The sequence below is a fragment of the Anomaloglossus baeobatrachus genome, chromosome 10 (assembly GCF_048569485.1).
Source record: "Anomaloglossus baeobatrachus isolate aAnoBae1 chromosome 10, aAnoBae1.hap1, whole genome shotgun sequence".
Taxonomy (NCBI): domain Eukaryota; kingdom Metazoa; phylum Chordata; class Amphibia; order Anura; family Aromobatidae; genus Anomaloglossus; species Anomaloglossus baeobatrachus.
Genome location: NC_134362.1, coordinates 191684430 through 191699970, shown reverse-complemented (window position 1 = coordinate 191699970; position 15541 = coordinate 191684430). Strand labels below are relative to the sequence as shown.

At 48.9% G+C, this 15541-nt stretch overlaps 1 protein-coding gene across 2 annotated transcripts in view; it reads right to left on the bottom strand.

The window, feature by feature from the left end:
- AP1G1 (adaptor related protein complex 1 subunit gamma 1) overlaps positions 1–11618 on the bottom strand; it is a 133589-nt gene extending 121971 nt beyond the window's left edge. For both annotated transcript variants that reach the window (XM_075326040.1, XM_075326041.1), the window contains exon 1: positions 11336–11618. The gene's annotated coding sequence lies outside the window, so the exon portion shown is untranslated. The remainder of the gene's footprint in view (positions 1–11335) is intronic.
- Between the last annotated feature and the right edge of the window lie 3923 nt (positions 11619–15541).

The following is a 15541-nucleotide window of genomic DNA, read 5'->3' as shown; positions in this document are numbered from 1 at the left end:
TTTGGGGTCCACTTTTCTAAACATAGAAAACCCCTAAAAAAAAAAAAAAAAAAAAAGTGGTACTCTCAGTAATAGGTCAATAATCACTTTACATGGCCTAATTCAGAACCCCCCACCCTTTTAGAACCAAGACAGACTATTTCTTTGGGACCCTACAACAGCTCAGTGATAGGGGGGGGGGGGGGTGTCTCCAATGTCGGGTCCGTAAAGCCCTTTAAGATGCAACCATTGCTCAACCATAGTAACCTATGCACAAGCCCGGTATATTCTGTTCTTCCAGTCAAGCATTTTTTCTCCCCACACTTTTGACCATCCGAAATATCACAAAGACGCCTTAAAGAGGGTGTCTCATATAGACATTTTTTTAAGGAGGTCCCAGCACTCAGGATGCTCCAGGGACTGAAAGAAGGGCATGTAAAGAGCCATATAATACCATATTTTCCCTGCAGGGGGCGCCAATGAGACACGAAATCTTCTATACAGAGGAGACGTCTGCCCAAAATTTAGAAACGCATAATAAATAGTTGTCTGGTTCTGACAACCCCTATCCTCTTACATAGAGTCCCTCCATCCCATAGTCGGCCGGACTTCATTTATCCTCGTGCATTGCTGCAGGGAGATGAAGCCTCTTTTAGGTATAACATGGAGAGCGCTCAGACTGGACCAACGTTGACAGTGCACTACCAAGAAAATAAGACGGCTGCCGTCTACATCCGACAAGGAAGCAAGTGTCAGACCACACGTAGGACTGTTTCTGGTCTGTAACCATGGCGACATTCAGCTCCATATGGGAGCTGTAAACACATAACTGTTGGATATTTTTAATGCCCCATTTTTGAAAAGAATATGCCTATTTCTGTCTTGGAATTCCCCCTCCCCCCCAAAGTAAGTGATGGCATATGGTCACTTAAAGGGGTTGTCCAGGTTTATGACCGATCCTAACACTTAGCTCCCCAGTTCTCGCCATGATGGGTAAGGGGACCTCCCACAACCTGCTACAGATGACCCTACATACAGATAGCTCAGCAGCTTCCTAGTAATAATTACTGGGGATTTGACTTCTAGAACCCCCCCACTGATCCAAAAACTTATTCTGGTGTCCCCTTCACAGTTTTCCCTCTGCACAGGGGCGCTCTGCCCCCCCCATTTCTGCACAGGGGCGCTCTGACCCCCCATTTCTGCACATTTCTGACTGGTGTCAAGTGAATGGGTCCGGCTGCAGTTCTCTGCACAGGTGTGTGGTCAGGGAGGCGCAGCTGTACAGGAAAAATAAAAATAGGAAAGGGGTGCAGTGCTGACCACGCTTTTTGGTCACACGACTTGACAGTGTGACCACAATCACTTGTTGGCTGACAACCCAGAAAAGGGCTCCTTTACAAGGCAAAGCTTAAATCGTCCCCAAAATGGGGAAGAAAAAAAAAAAAAAACGACTTTGCAAGACTCCTCTAAAATTGTCACTCTCGTTACCTGATCTGGCAGAGTCCATGGCATTCTCGGCCGCCCTGTAATGAAGGCTGCGGCTGCACAATGGACGGTCATGTATATTTTAAGTCGCCGTCTGAATCCCTTTTCCTCCTCAGTTCGGTGCCTGCGCTGTAACACGATCGCTCGGTAGCAAACCGAGCCGCGCTGCCCCTTACAATGAACACTACAGGCTTCACTGGGGTGTGCAGACAATCTGCAGATCACTTTATATAAAATCATGCTGTCCTGTCCCTGAAAAAAAAAACAAAAAACCTTAAATATGCCGACCACTAGGGGGCTCCCTTCTGTGTAACTTGTCCACCTGTTGTAAAGTGTAATCCGTCTCCAGCAGCTAAGATGCCAATCCGGAGTACATGGGGTGAGCGCCCCCCTCGCGGCGCCGCGGGCCAGGGACCCCCCCTCGCGGCGCCGCGGGCCAGGGACCCCCCCTCGCGGCGCCGCGGGCCAGGGACCCCCCCTCGCGGCGCCGCGGGCCAGGGACCCCCCCTCGCGGCGCCGCGGGCCAGGGACCCCCCCTCGCGGCGCCGCGGGCCAGGGACCCCCCCTCGCGGCGCCGCGGGCCAGGGACCCCCCCCTCGCGGCGCCGCGGGCCAGGGACCCCCCCTCGCGGCGCCGCGGGCCAGGGACCCCCCCCTCGCGGCGCCGCGGGCCAGGGACCCCCCCTCGCGGCGCCGCGGGCCAGGGACCCCCCCCTCGCGGCGCCGCGGGCCAGGGACCCCCCCCTCGCGGCGCCGCGGGCCAGGGACCCCCCCTCGCGGCGCCGCGGGCCAGGGACCCCCCCCTCGCGGCGCCGCGGGCCAGGGACCCCCCCCCTCGCGGCGCCGCGGGCCAGGGACCCCCCCCTCGCGGCGCCGCGGGCCAGGGACCCCCCCCTCGCGGCGCCGCGGGCCAGGGACCCCCCCCTCGCGGCGCCGCGGGCCAGGGACCCCCCCTCGCGGCGCCGCGGGCCAGGGACCCCCCCTCGCGGCGCCGCGGGCCAGGGACCCCCCCTCGCGGCGCCGCGGGCCAGGGACCCCCCCCTCGCGGCGCCGCGGGCCAGGGACCCCCCCTCGCGGCGCCGCGGGCCAGGGACCCCCCCTCGCGGCGCCGCGGGCCAGGGACCCCCCCTCGCGGCGCCGCGGGCCAGGGACCCCCCCTCGCGGCGCCGCGGGCCAGGGACCCCCCCTCGCGGCGCCGCGGGCCAGGGACCCCCCCTCGCGGCGCCGCGGGCCAGGGACCCCCCCTCGCGGCGCCGCGGGCCAGGGACCCCCCCTCGCGGCGCCGCGGGCCAGGGACCCCCCTCGCGGCGCCGCGGGCCAGGGACCCCCCTCGCGGCGCCGCGGTCTGCGCTGCGGGCCAGGGCCCCCTCGCGGCGCCGGTCTGCTGTGGACCCACATCCGTCACATATTTCCACCTCTTTCAGTATAAGAGATGAAAACTGCAACAAAGTCAGACGGTGCCGACATGGTGGCTTTTTCTACTGATAGTGCACCTGCCCTTGCAAGGGGACAGCTTATTACCATCTCTACCCAATCAGGTTCGGTAAGGAATTCATAAGAAGGAAATAACCAGTTCCGGGAGCAACCAGCCAGCTATCTTCAGGAATGAAGGAGGTTACGTGAGGTGCAATCCTCTGTTATTCAATGCCAAAAAAGCAATAAAATGGGTTCTAATGTTTTATCGAGCGGCATCAAACTTCAGAGTCTGCACAGGGGTGGTGCCCACAGTTCTACGGTGCAACAAGCAGACTTTTAATTTATTTTCCATTCACTGACTGCAAGCAGAGCTGTCAAAAAAAAGTTATTAGAAAGCTGAAAAAAGTTTTGAAACAGGGCACAAACGTGTGCAATGTAAGGACGGTATTTCAAGAGTCGGACGTAAATGGAATCTGCTGGAACGTGAGACGTCGGGGGCCGAGCGCTCCTTCCAGCGACAGTAACGTAATACAGATAGTTGTCTGGTCTGTATATATCGTCGCGGTATCGCCTGAGGAATAGCGGGGGCACTGCCATTGAGGCAACAGCGTGAGGATGAGTCAGTAGTACACTTTATATACCCATCATTTACTGGCAGCATCGGCTCAATGTCCCAGAACTGTGGAGATAGGGAGGCGGAAGGTGCAGAGGTCAGAGGACCCCCGTTTATAGGTCTACGAAGCAGGATGACCCAACGGCTCTGCAAATCAAAAGCACTCAGTAAAAGCTTAAAGGGGCTGTCCAGGACTTTGATATTGATGACATAGCACATTGCAGTGAATAGGAGCTGAGCTGCAGTACCCAATTACGTCCATCACACGTTGGTATGCCACTTCTGACCGCCAATCGATAGGGGTCTTGGACCCCCATGATCAGGGCCCGAGTTAATCCTGGTGCATCAATAAAACTTAAAAAAGTTTATTTGCAGCGAGTGGTCATCAATATTGGATCGTGGGGGGTCCGACATCCAAACCCCCCACGATCAGTTGTGTTTCCCTGTGGCCAGATGTAAGCAGAGACCTGGAACAGCACAGCGCCGTACGATGTATAGTGGCCGTTCTCAGGTACTGCAGTTCAGCCCCAATTGAAAGCATTAGGAGCGGAGCTGCAGTACAGAGAATGGCGACTATACATCGTGTGGCGCTCTCCCTGCTCCTTACACTGTGGACATCGGCAGCAGCACTAGCATCAAACAACCAGGTATCGATCTGATACTGACGACCTCTCCTTAGAATCTACATTATAGGCTGGAATGAGCCGACAGCAGATCAGAACGTTATATACGGGTATAAGACACACTGGAGGGCTGTATAAATAGTGACTCCCCCTATATAACATCCGGCATCTGTACAGGTCGCTGGCAGATTCTGCTTCCAGGATTTGCAACTAATTACCGTACAATATACGGACCAGGACTCCATGCTGCATCCGAAAAGCAAAAGCAACAAGTGGGGGCCGGGGGCTAAAAGATTTCACAATTAAAACGGGTTATCTGGTGTCACTCCCTTCCACATCAGCAACATGTGGCCATGGTTTCAGCAGCGTAAATTAGTCACAGTGGGGTTGAGGCTTAAAGGATTAGTCCCAAATAAAATCAAGTTGCCACCTATTCATTGGATAAGCAATGGGGGGGGGGGGGTCAGATTACTGGGACCCTCAGATTCCAAAATTGAGGATCTGGAACCTCAAGAACAAAACTCTGCAGGCTCATCCTGGATGGAGCAGAGGTATGCATGCATTGCCTTTGATACTTTCATTGTCTACGGGACTGGTGGGCAAAGACGAAGGCTGTGCTTACTAGTCCCATAGACAATGAATAGGGCGGAGGTTGAGTGCTACTTAGAACAGGGCTGCAGAGTCCCGTTCTTGAGGGTGCAGATCCTCAATCGCAGGATCACTGGGGGGGGGTCTCAGCTGTCAGACCCCCAGTGATCAGAAAGTTATCCCCCTATCCCATGAATAGGAAATAAAAGGATATTTTTAAGACAAACCCTTTAAATGGTAACCAGACAAACGTGTTGCATCAATAGTGCACATGAATACGCTGCTCATTTCCCAGCGAATGCAAATGAATGGAAAAGGAAAGCAAAATCCACCATTTGGCAAATGCAAAAAAAAATATGGAGCCCGTTCATCGACCCGGCTGCTTTCTCTGATAGAGGGCGGGATTAAATCTAGACACACCCAGCGGACACTTCTCTGCTAATTTGCATATGAGAAGGTATCACTTTTTTTCTGGGGTGAGCCGGACTCCTGGTGCCCCCTTGTGTACAGAGCGATCTCCGCCGTTCCCTATATTCTAGTGGCAGTAACTTAGGGGACATTTAACTACTTACAGATCCAGGTCATTATCTAGGCTGAATGAGATAGTCGCAGCTATTAGATCTGTGTGAGGGGTTTTTTAAGTCTCTGAATGCATAAAAAATAAAGTAAAAAGTCCGAAATCTGCAAATTAATTGGTTTATGATCAGAATGCTTTCTGTCTGTAAAACCCAAAAGTGGAAAACTACGTTACCCCCGCAGCACAGGCCCGGAGGGGGGCAACACCACCCCCTGACTACCATTCAATGCGCCCTTCTATAATCCCACGTCCCAGCACAAAAGGTCCTCAGACGCTTTCAGGAGAGGTGTTTACCAATCCCCAAACTAATCAACCGAGGAGTAATCTGTTACCATTAACCGGACCCTGCGTTCCTGCCCTCCATGGACCGCTGCCTGGAATGTGACTTTATAACCTTGTCCCTGCGGTGTCTACAGAGATCCGTGCGGCAGATCCCGGCGGACCAATGTGACCCGATGTAACAGGACGTCTTATCCTCGTCCTATCGGGTAATTAGCAGCCGGGGAGCTGGATCTGAGGGCGGCGGAGCCGGGGAAACTTCACATTACAAAACAAATTAACCTGTCAGCTACTCCCTGGCTGAAAATCATAGATCAGTGCCCTGCTGCTGCTACACCACTCCCTTTAATCAATGCCAGGACCCTGCCCATGATGCACGCCAGCTATTATCCCAGTAGTTCCCCAAAACTATACAGATCTCCGGTAAATATGCATCCTCCCCTGTGAAGTCACTCAGTATATATCAATTTCTAGTGCCTTGTGCGCACACGCCGGTGCCGCCACAACCCTGCGCGTACCCGCCGGCACCCCCACAACCCTGCGCGTACCCGCCGGCACCCCCACAGCCCTGCGCGTACCCTCCGGCGCCCACACAGCCCTGCGCGTACCCTCCGGCGCCCCCACAACCCTGCGCGCAACCTCCGGCGCCCCCACAACCCTGCGCGCACCCGCCGGCGACCCCACAGCCCTGCGCGCACCCGCCGGCGACCCCACAGCCCTGCGCGCACCCGCCGGCGACCCCACAGCCCTGCGCGCACCCGCCGGCGACCCCACAGCCCTGCGCGCACCCGCCGGCGACCCCACAGCCCTGCGCGCACCCGCCGGCGACCCCACAGCCCTGCGCGCACCCGCCGGCGCCCCCACAGCCCTGCGCGCACCCGCCGGCGACCCCACAACCCTGCGCGCACCCTCCGGCGACCCCACAACCCTGCGCGCACCCTCCGGCGACCCCACAACCCTGCGCGCACCCTCCGGCGACCCCACAACCCTGCGCGCACCCTCCGGCGACCCCACAACCCTGCGCGCACCCTCCGGCGACCCCACAACCCTGCGCGCACCCTCCGGCGACCCCACAACCCTGCGCGCACCCTCCGGCGACCCCACAACCCTGCGCGCACCCTCCGGCGACCCAACAGCCCTGCAAGGCCCGCCGGCGCCCCCACAACCCTGCGCGTACCCTCTGGCGCCCCCACAGCCCTGCGCGTACCCGCCAGCACCCCAACAGCCCCGCGAGGCCCTCCGGCGCCCCCACAACCCTGTGCGGCTGTTCAAATCTGCATTACAAGGGACAAATGACATTGCATCGGCACAATACTTACTGGGTGTGCGCACATCCTGGCAGGTGTGTACCGACACAACGTCATTGGCACCACTCGCCTTTCAATGTTGGAGTGAGCAATGTCACAGAGCCCCTTTTGGATTTCCCATTTAGAAAAGTAAAAGTGCAGCTCTCTCCATTCTTTTCTAAGGCAGCGCCAAAAACTCCCATCTCATAAACGGATTCTATATAGCTAGGATGTACCATACTATGGGACCGAAACCGTCCATGAAAATGAATGACCTGCAGTGCACAGCTGATTTCTGCACAGGACCTTGCTGCAGTTCCCTGCACGGTGTGAGGCCGGGGCGCCACTGTGCAGAGAAACGCTGACCCCAGCTTCATTCTCAGGGGCAGCGGGTGGTGTACCCCACGACTTTACAAAATTACAAATACCCCTTTATTAATAGACAGCTTCATTTCCACACAAAATCCCCCACCAGGCCGCCTCTCCGTCCTCACTCCGGACTGGAGACATTCCAGGGCACATTACTCCGACTCTGGGTCTTAAGATTCCTGTATTTGCTACACGCTGAAAATCTTAATCCATAGGACGGCTCACACCTAATAAATGCATTCGATGTATCCCACAGAGCGGGACACAAAAAAAAAAAAAAATAAAGTTAGAATTAACAAAAAAGAAAAAAAAACACCCTGCCCCGCCAATATCATGGGATACAAAAGCCAAAAGGGAAATGGCGCGGTTAATACTAGTGAGCATTGTACGGCTGCACGTGAAGAATGACAATCCACTAAAATCAATAAATGTCTATGTAGTCAGATTACACATACATCCTCTTCAAACGAAGAGTGCTGGACCCGGAAAGGGTGAGAGAGGCCCGGTGGCTCAGTGGTTAGCACTGCACGGTGGCTGGGGTGCTAGGTTCAATTCCCACCAAGGACACCCTCTGCAAGGAGTTTGTATGTTCTCCCCGTTTTTGCGTGGGTTTCCTCCGGGGTCTCCGGTTTCCTCCCACACTCCAAAAACATACAGTTAGGGACCTTAGATTGTGAGCCCCAATGGGGACAGTGTTGCCAATGTTTGTAAAGTGCTATGGAATTAATAGCGCTATATAAATGAATAAATTATTATTATTATCTTAGGGAGGGGAAAAAAAAACTGCATTCCTCGGAAACTGGGAAATCCCTTTAACATCTAAGATTGGGGTATCCCTTTAAAAGGTGCACCCTGGCACACAATCACCATCGGGGCGACTTGTGCACTCACACCAAAGAAAAACGCAGCGATTCGGCAAAGTCGCTGTGCCCAAAACTTTTACAAAAACTTACAGGACTCAGAAAACTAAATTGTGATTGGTCAGAATGAGCAAGACAGAAGTCAACATGACACCTCCATTTATCCACCCCCGAAAGGACCGGACCGGGGTGTCAGTCCTCAGCACCAGGTACTGAGCCGCCCATGACGCCTCTGCGTCCTCTGAACCTGCCGACAACCTTCCTGGCCATCATCATCAGTAATGGCGAGGTTCCCAGAATGACACCTAGCCTTCTAGATAAGCCACCAAATTCCCCTATGTAATCATCAAACCTCCTCCTTTATACTTCTCTAGTTCCCTAAATTCCTGCTGCCGCCAAAGCTTCGTTGTTTTTGCACCAGATAAAGTATGAGATCCTTGTACATTCTGGGGTGGTCTGATTGAGCCCCCGCTCCTGACAAGTTAATACTGTTACCTTTTCTCTATTATCCCTCCTGGAAATGTATAATTAAAAAATAAATAAATAATACACTACTCAGTAGTCCAGCAGGCGGGACTTATTAATGATGAACAACTGCACGGCAGGTTGTCAATCAAGGAGTAGGACCGCCCACTGGACTCCAGAAGCACAGAGATCTCCCATAAAACTAGACAGTGTACCTCAATAGATTACAGTGCATGTTCAATATGACCGGCTTCCTTTGGGGGGGGGGGGGATGGGGGAGGGGAAAAAAAAAGTACATATTACCCGCTGTAAACTTAAGATGGCGAAAATATGTTTTGGAAAATACAAACTCTGACTGCAATTAGTGGCCCCGAATTAACCCCATCCTGACCTATAGAATGTCATATAACCGATCCAGGTATATAAAGGAGACAGGTTATTCAGCCGCCATCTGCACCTGACCCATGGGAGGGACCTGTCACTCAATGGGAGAATCCAGCTGGGGGAGGCGCCCGATTAGTCTCCTCTTTTTCTACAGACCCCGGCTCTCTAAATGATATTTTCTCGGAGGGTTTCATTGTCAAATATACTCGGCTGCAATCGAATCTAAAGCCAGGGTCCTTTTAACCACATAAATCCCACTATTAATCTCTGACAGCGGCATTTATGCGGTATGATCCTGGTAGCACGCTGCTTCAGGAAATCGTGAGGCTGTGATGAGTTTTCATGGCAGACAATGGCCTGCCGAAATCTCCCATCAGTGTCCTCCTGTGACGCTCAGACACCGGGTCATTCTGATACTCACCCTCCCCCCATCTACTGCGATCTATCTCAGGTTCAAATAATGGAGAAAGAGAAAAAGAAAAAAAAAAAAAAAAGGCTAAAAATAAATAATAAGATATAAAAAATTAAAATTACGTTCTATTCTATATATAGTCCCTGTGGGGACTAAACAAAATGAAAAGGGGGACAACACAAAAAGGCTAAAAATAATATTAAAGTGACTCTTTCTTCCATATATTTCCCTAAGGGGACTAAGAAAAAGAAAATAACTAAACACCCTATTCCATATGTATCTTCTGAGAGGACTAAAATAATGGAGAAAAAAAAAAGAAAATAGCTAAAATTAAAATTAACCCCTATTCTATTATATAGGCCCTGTGGGAACTAAAAAAAAATAAAAAGGAAAAAGAAAAAGGCTAAAAACAAATAAAAATAGTAAAATATAAAAAAAATAAAATGGACCCCTATTCTATATATAGTCCCTGTGGGGACTAAAAAAATGAAAAGGGAAAAAAAGGCTAAAGATTATTATTAAAGTGACTCATTCCATATCTTTCCCTAAGGGGACTAAAAAAAAAATTAAAAAGAAAATAAACAACATAAAAACATTAGACCCTCTATTCCATATGTATCTTCTGAAGGGACTAAAAAAAATGAAAAAAAAAAAGAAAATTAAAATGACCCCCTATTTTATTATATAGGCCCTGTGGGGACTAAAAAAAAAAAAAAAAAAAAAAATGAAAAAAAGGTAAAAATAAATAAAGATAATATTAAAGTGACTCCTTCCATATATTTCCCTTAGGGGATTAAAAAGAAGAAAAATAATATATATATATATATATATATATATATATATATATATATATATATATATATATATATATATATATATATATATATATATATACACACACACACATATACACACACACACACACATTAGACCCCCTATTCCATATGTATCTTTTGAGGGAACAAAAAAAAAAAAAAAAATGGAAAAAATGAAATAAATACATAAAAGTAAAATGATCCCCTATTCTAATACATAGGCCCTGTGGGTACTACAAAAAAAAATGAAAAAGCAAAAAAAAAAAAAATGCTAAAAATAATATTAAAGTGACTCTTTCTTCCATATATTTCCGTGAGGGGACTAAAAAAATAAAAAGAAAATAAATATATATAACATTACTCCCCCTACTCCTGTATCTACTCAGGGGGCTAACAAAATGTAAAATAGAGATCACAAATAATAAAAAAAAGCTAAAAATAAGTAAAAAAACAAATGCCCCTCTCTCTGTGTGTAATATATATATATATATATATATATATATATATATATATAACACACGCATCTAAAAAAGCTCTGGGACATTTTTAGGGCGCAGTGAAGGCCGATATTTACAAACGCCCCACAAATAATATCAGAATTGTGGGGGGTTTTCGCCATTTCATCACATTTGGAATTTTTCTCGCCCTCCTGTTTTTTTCGGTACATTTTATAGTGAAATAAATGGCGTCATTCCAAAATACAAACCGTTCCCGCAAGATACGAGCGCTCGTACGGCTGTGGGGACGGGAAATAGTAAAGTTAAGGATAATGGGAAGACGGGAAGGAAAAAAAAATGGCAAAATCGCCCAGCAGGAGATTGGGGGTGAAATACAGATATGAGGGGATAGGGCGCTAATATAGGGGGCTAATATTGGGGGACGCGGTCACATGACACGAATGACAATTACAGAGACGTGAGGTGAGAATATAGCAGTGGTCACAGTATAGGACGTGCTGGGAGTTGTAGTCCCACAGCAGACATAAGGGTCATATAGAGGGAGGAGAGGTCAGGCAGAGGGGCAGTTACCTCAGGTTCACCCTCTGCCCCTGCCCCAGAGCTGTCACTGAGCACACACTGCCCTCCCGGCCACAGCGCCCCCTGCCGGTGTCACCAGCCCCCCACCAGGAGCCTCCTCAGCGCTCACAGCCCTCCTCAGTCCCCCCCGTGTCGCTGTCACTCTCACCGCCCGGTGCTGCTGCTATTTCCTCGGCTCCGGGACACCCAAAATGGCGGCTGATGGGCCGCAGCACCGCGGCTGTGCGGAGGGATCCTGCTGAAGCCGATGGAAAGACGTCCCGTAAAGCGCGCTGACTGGAACGACAGTGGAATCCCGACACGAAGTAGATGAAGACGCCGCAATAAACGGCAGAAGAGAAGCCGCGCACTGGGAATCTTCTCCTTGGCCCGGAATTATTTTCTTTTTTTTCCCCTAATCTAGCGGAAGGACACAAATGAGAAGCGGCAGGGCAGCCACTGATGACGTCAGCACAGTGCCCCGTCACTGCCAGACCCGGAAGTAGAGGAGGGCGGTGCCCGTGAGGTCACATGGTACACTGTGAGGGCGTGGGATGATGACGACGTAAGACGCAACTGTCACACTCGGGATCCGCCCATATAATGCATTCACTCAGTTTAAAGGGCAATTCCATGATTATTTCTTCTATTATTTGAAACAATGGAAAATCATAAATGAAGTATAAAGCCAAAAGAATTACTATTAACCCATTTAAGACTGGGACATTTTTTGTTTCCTAATTGATCTAAAACGTGAAAGGTTTATTCTGATTTGATGTCAGCTAGTGAAAAAAACCTGCAGGTGTTTGCCTCCATTCTGTATACAGAGACATCTGCAGGCTTTTCCCTCCGCTCTCTATACAGACACATCTGCAGGTTTTTCCCTCCGTTCTCTATAAAGACACATCTGCAGGTTTTTCCCTCCGCTCTCTATATAGACACATCTGCAGGTTTTTCCCTCCGTTCTCTATACACACACATCTGCAGGTTTTTCCCTCCTCTCTCTATATAGACATAGCTGCAGGTTTTTCCCTCCGTTCTCTATACAGACACATCTGCAGGTTTTTCCCTCCGCTCTCTATATAGACACATCTGCAGGTTTTTCCCTCCGTTCTCTATACACACACATCTGCAGGTTTTTCCCTCCTCTCTCTATATAGACATAGCTGCAGGTTTTTCCCTCCGTTCTCTATACAGACACATCTGCAGGTTTTTCCCTCCGTTCTCTATACAGACACATCAGCAGGTTTTTCCCTCCACTCTATATATAGACATATCTGCAGGTTTTTCCCTACGTTCTCTATATAGACACATCTACAGGTTTTTCCCTCCGCTCTCTATAAAGACACATCTGCAGGTTTTTCCCTCCGCTCTCTATATAGACACATCTGCAGGTTTTTCCCTCCGTTCTCTATACAGACACATCTGCAGGTTTTTCCCTCCGCTCTCTATATAGACACATCTGCAGGTTTTTCCCTCTGCTCTCTATACAGACACATCTGCAGGTTTTTTCCCTCCGCTCTCTATATAGACAGATCTGCAGGTTTTTCCCTCTGCTCTCTATATAGACATATAATAATAATAATATAATAATAATTATCTGCAGATGTGTCTGTATAGAGAGCGCAGGGCAAAACCTGCAGATGTGTCTGTATAGAGAGCGCAGGGAAAAACCTGCAGATGTGTCTGTATAGAGAGCAGAGGGGGAAACCTGCAGATGTGTCTGTATAGGGAATCTTCTGCTTTCATCTGTATGTACTGTATATATATATATATATATATTGTTCTTGTCAATTATTAAGTTATTATTATTTTTACACCTAAACATATATATATATATATATATATATATCGTATATATTTTTTTATTTTTTCAATGTTTAAAAATTAGAGAAAAATATACAATTATTATTATTATTATTATTACTACAATTATTATTATTATTATTATTATTAGTATTATTATTATTTTTCCACCTAAATTTCTCCACCTCTGTCTATATATATATATATATATATATATATATATATATTTCTTTTTATTGTATTTATTTTCTTATTTTTCTTTGTACCACCCCTAAATTTTATTGCGCTTTTTAGGCTTGAATCTGCGCTTGAGGAACTTCAGCTAGTTACCCCATCAGATGGGGGAGCGATGGGAGACAGACTTGGCACCAGGATGGTGCCACTTTAATGCTGATGTCAAGCTTTGACACCAGCATTTAAGTGGTTAATCAGCAGATGCACCGCCGATTTGTCGCATCTGGCTAGTTCACCCATTCTGGTAAAAGCCCTCCACAAATTTGGTACCTTTTTGGACATCGCATACCCGTGTCCGCATTTCCAGACATTTTCTCGGTTCTGGTTCCCGATGATCCGACATTACAATGCGGCAATGAGCTGAATAGTTTCAGGACGTTTCCCCCAATGAGGACACAAGATGCACAACCCTGGTAAAACCCTTGATTACACTGCTCACATTCTATTGGACAATATTCTTATTAGGACCCTGCAGCCTTTAGGATCCATTGAATTTTCTGACACATGTTTGCAGCAGGAGGTCATTGCGCAAATGTTGGGGGTGGTACAGAAAAATGTAGTGCGCTCATAAACTATTACACAATATATACAGTCAGGCTTCTTTATTACACTTATTGCACAAATGGACATGAGGTCTAAAGGAACCAATCAGATTTCTGTTTCCTCTCTCTATACTATGTTTCATGTTGCATGCAAAACATTTCATAACCACATCCCAATTACACACCTCTACCTTCCTTGACTTTTAATTCCCCACTGTATGCGTATTTGGACATGGTATCAAGCGTAAGAATCCTTTTGGAAGTGCTGCTTTCTGCCCATGTTTTGCTGCAACAGGAAGTTTATGATAGTATGAGATGTCTTCCCTTTTTTTCCACGAGCTTCCCGGAATGTTTAGTGGGAGTATTGTGCACACTAATAGCCAAAGAATATTGTTATGGACTCACGTGAATCAAATTCTATAAGCTGTAGTTCTAGGTGAGCAGCATGGACCAGAGGCGATGATGCAGCAGAGCTCAACTTGCCAGACGGCAGGTGGATCAGTGAGGAGCAGGACGACAGGGTTTGCAGGATGGCAGATGGGTAGATGAAGCTAGAAGCAGTATATGCACCTGGAGAACAGGTATATACAGGAATAGCAGAAAATAATTGGCAATCAGGTATCTTGCAGCAGGGATACAGTTAAGCACAGGAGTTGCAGAAGTGTAGTGTGCAATAGCACAGAGAAAGCAGTAATGAATAGTAGGCACATTGTTTACAGAAACGCATTTGTAAATTGTAGCTTGTCTTAACTTAGCTTTTTAGAACAGTTAGCATCTTGTAGCCTGAGAAAGCACTGAACTGAGCTAGAAAGTAGTATTTGGATGCTACAAAGCAGATGGGAGTTGCAAGGAGAATAATTAGCCACCTGACTAGAAGAGAGACTAGAGGAGGAGATGAAGCTAATTCCACCAAAAGGATGTAGTAGGAAGGTGCTATAAACCTTGAATGCTTAGGCCACTTATGGCTGCCTGAGCCCATGTAGTAAGAAGCTGCTATAATTCCTGAATACTCCGGCCATTTATGGCTGCCTGAGCCCATGTAGTAGGAGGGTTCTAAACTTCCTGAATACTCAGGTCACTTATGGCTGCCTGAGTCCACGTAGTAGGAAGGTGCTATAATTCCTGAATACTCAGGCCACTTATGGCTGCCTGAGACCACATAGTAGGAAGGTGCTATAATTCCTGAATACTCAGGTCTCTTATGGCTGCCTGAGTCCATGTAGTAGGAAGGTGCTATACTTCCTGAATGCTCACGCCACATGGCTTCCTGAGCCCACTTTTGTAGGAAGGTGCTACACCTCCTGAATACTCAGGTCACTTATGGCTGCCTGAGACCACATAGTAGGAAGGTGCTATAACTCCTGAATAATCAGGCCACTTATGGCTGCCTAAGCCCACGTAGTAGGGAGGTGCTATTGTGACGCCCTGGCCTATCAGGTCGTCACAGGGTATTGTGTAATCTGCCTTTCTGCATGATATCCACCTCCTCCTTAGTTACGGATCCCTGACCTTTGGTATTGCTAAGAACAAGCTAATCAAAACCCTAGGAACACTCTGCACCAGGCACACCAGACACACCAGTGGAAAGCCTGAAGGGAATAGGGTTGGCCACTTGGGGGGTTGGTTGAAGGGGAGGTCAGGAGTGTCAGGAGACAGTCAGTTGAGGAGTGGCTCTCAAGGGGAGAGGTCACAAGTGAGTTGAGGAGTGACTCTCGAGAGGAGAGGTCAGCAGCTGGGCTCCTAGAGACTACTAGGTGGCAGACATTGGTCTAGGCCTGGTAGGAGCTGGACCC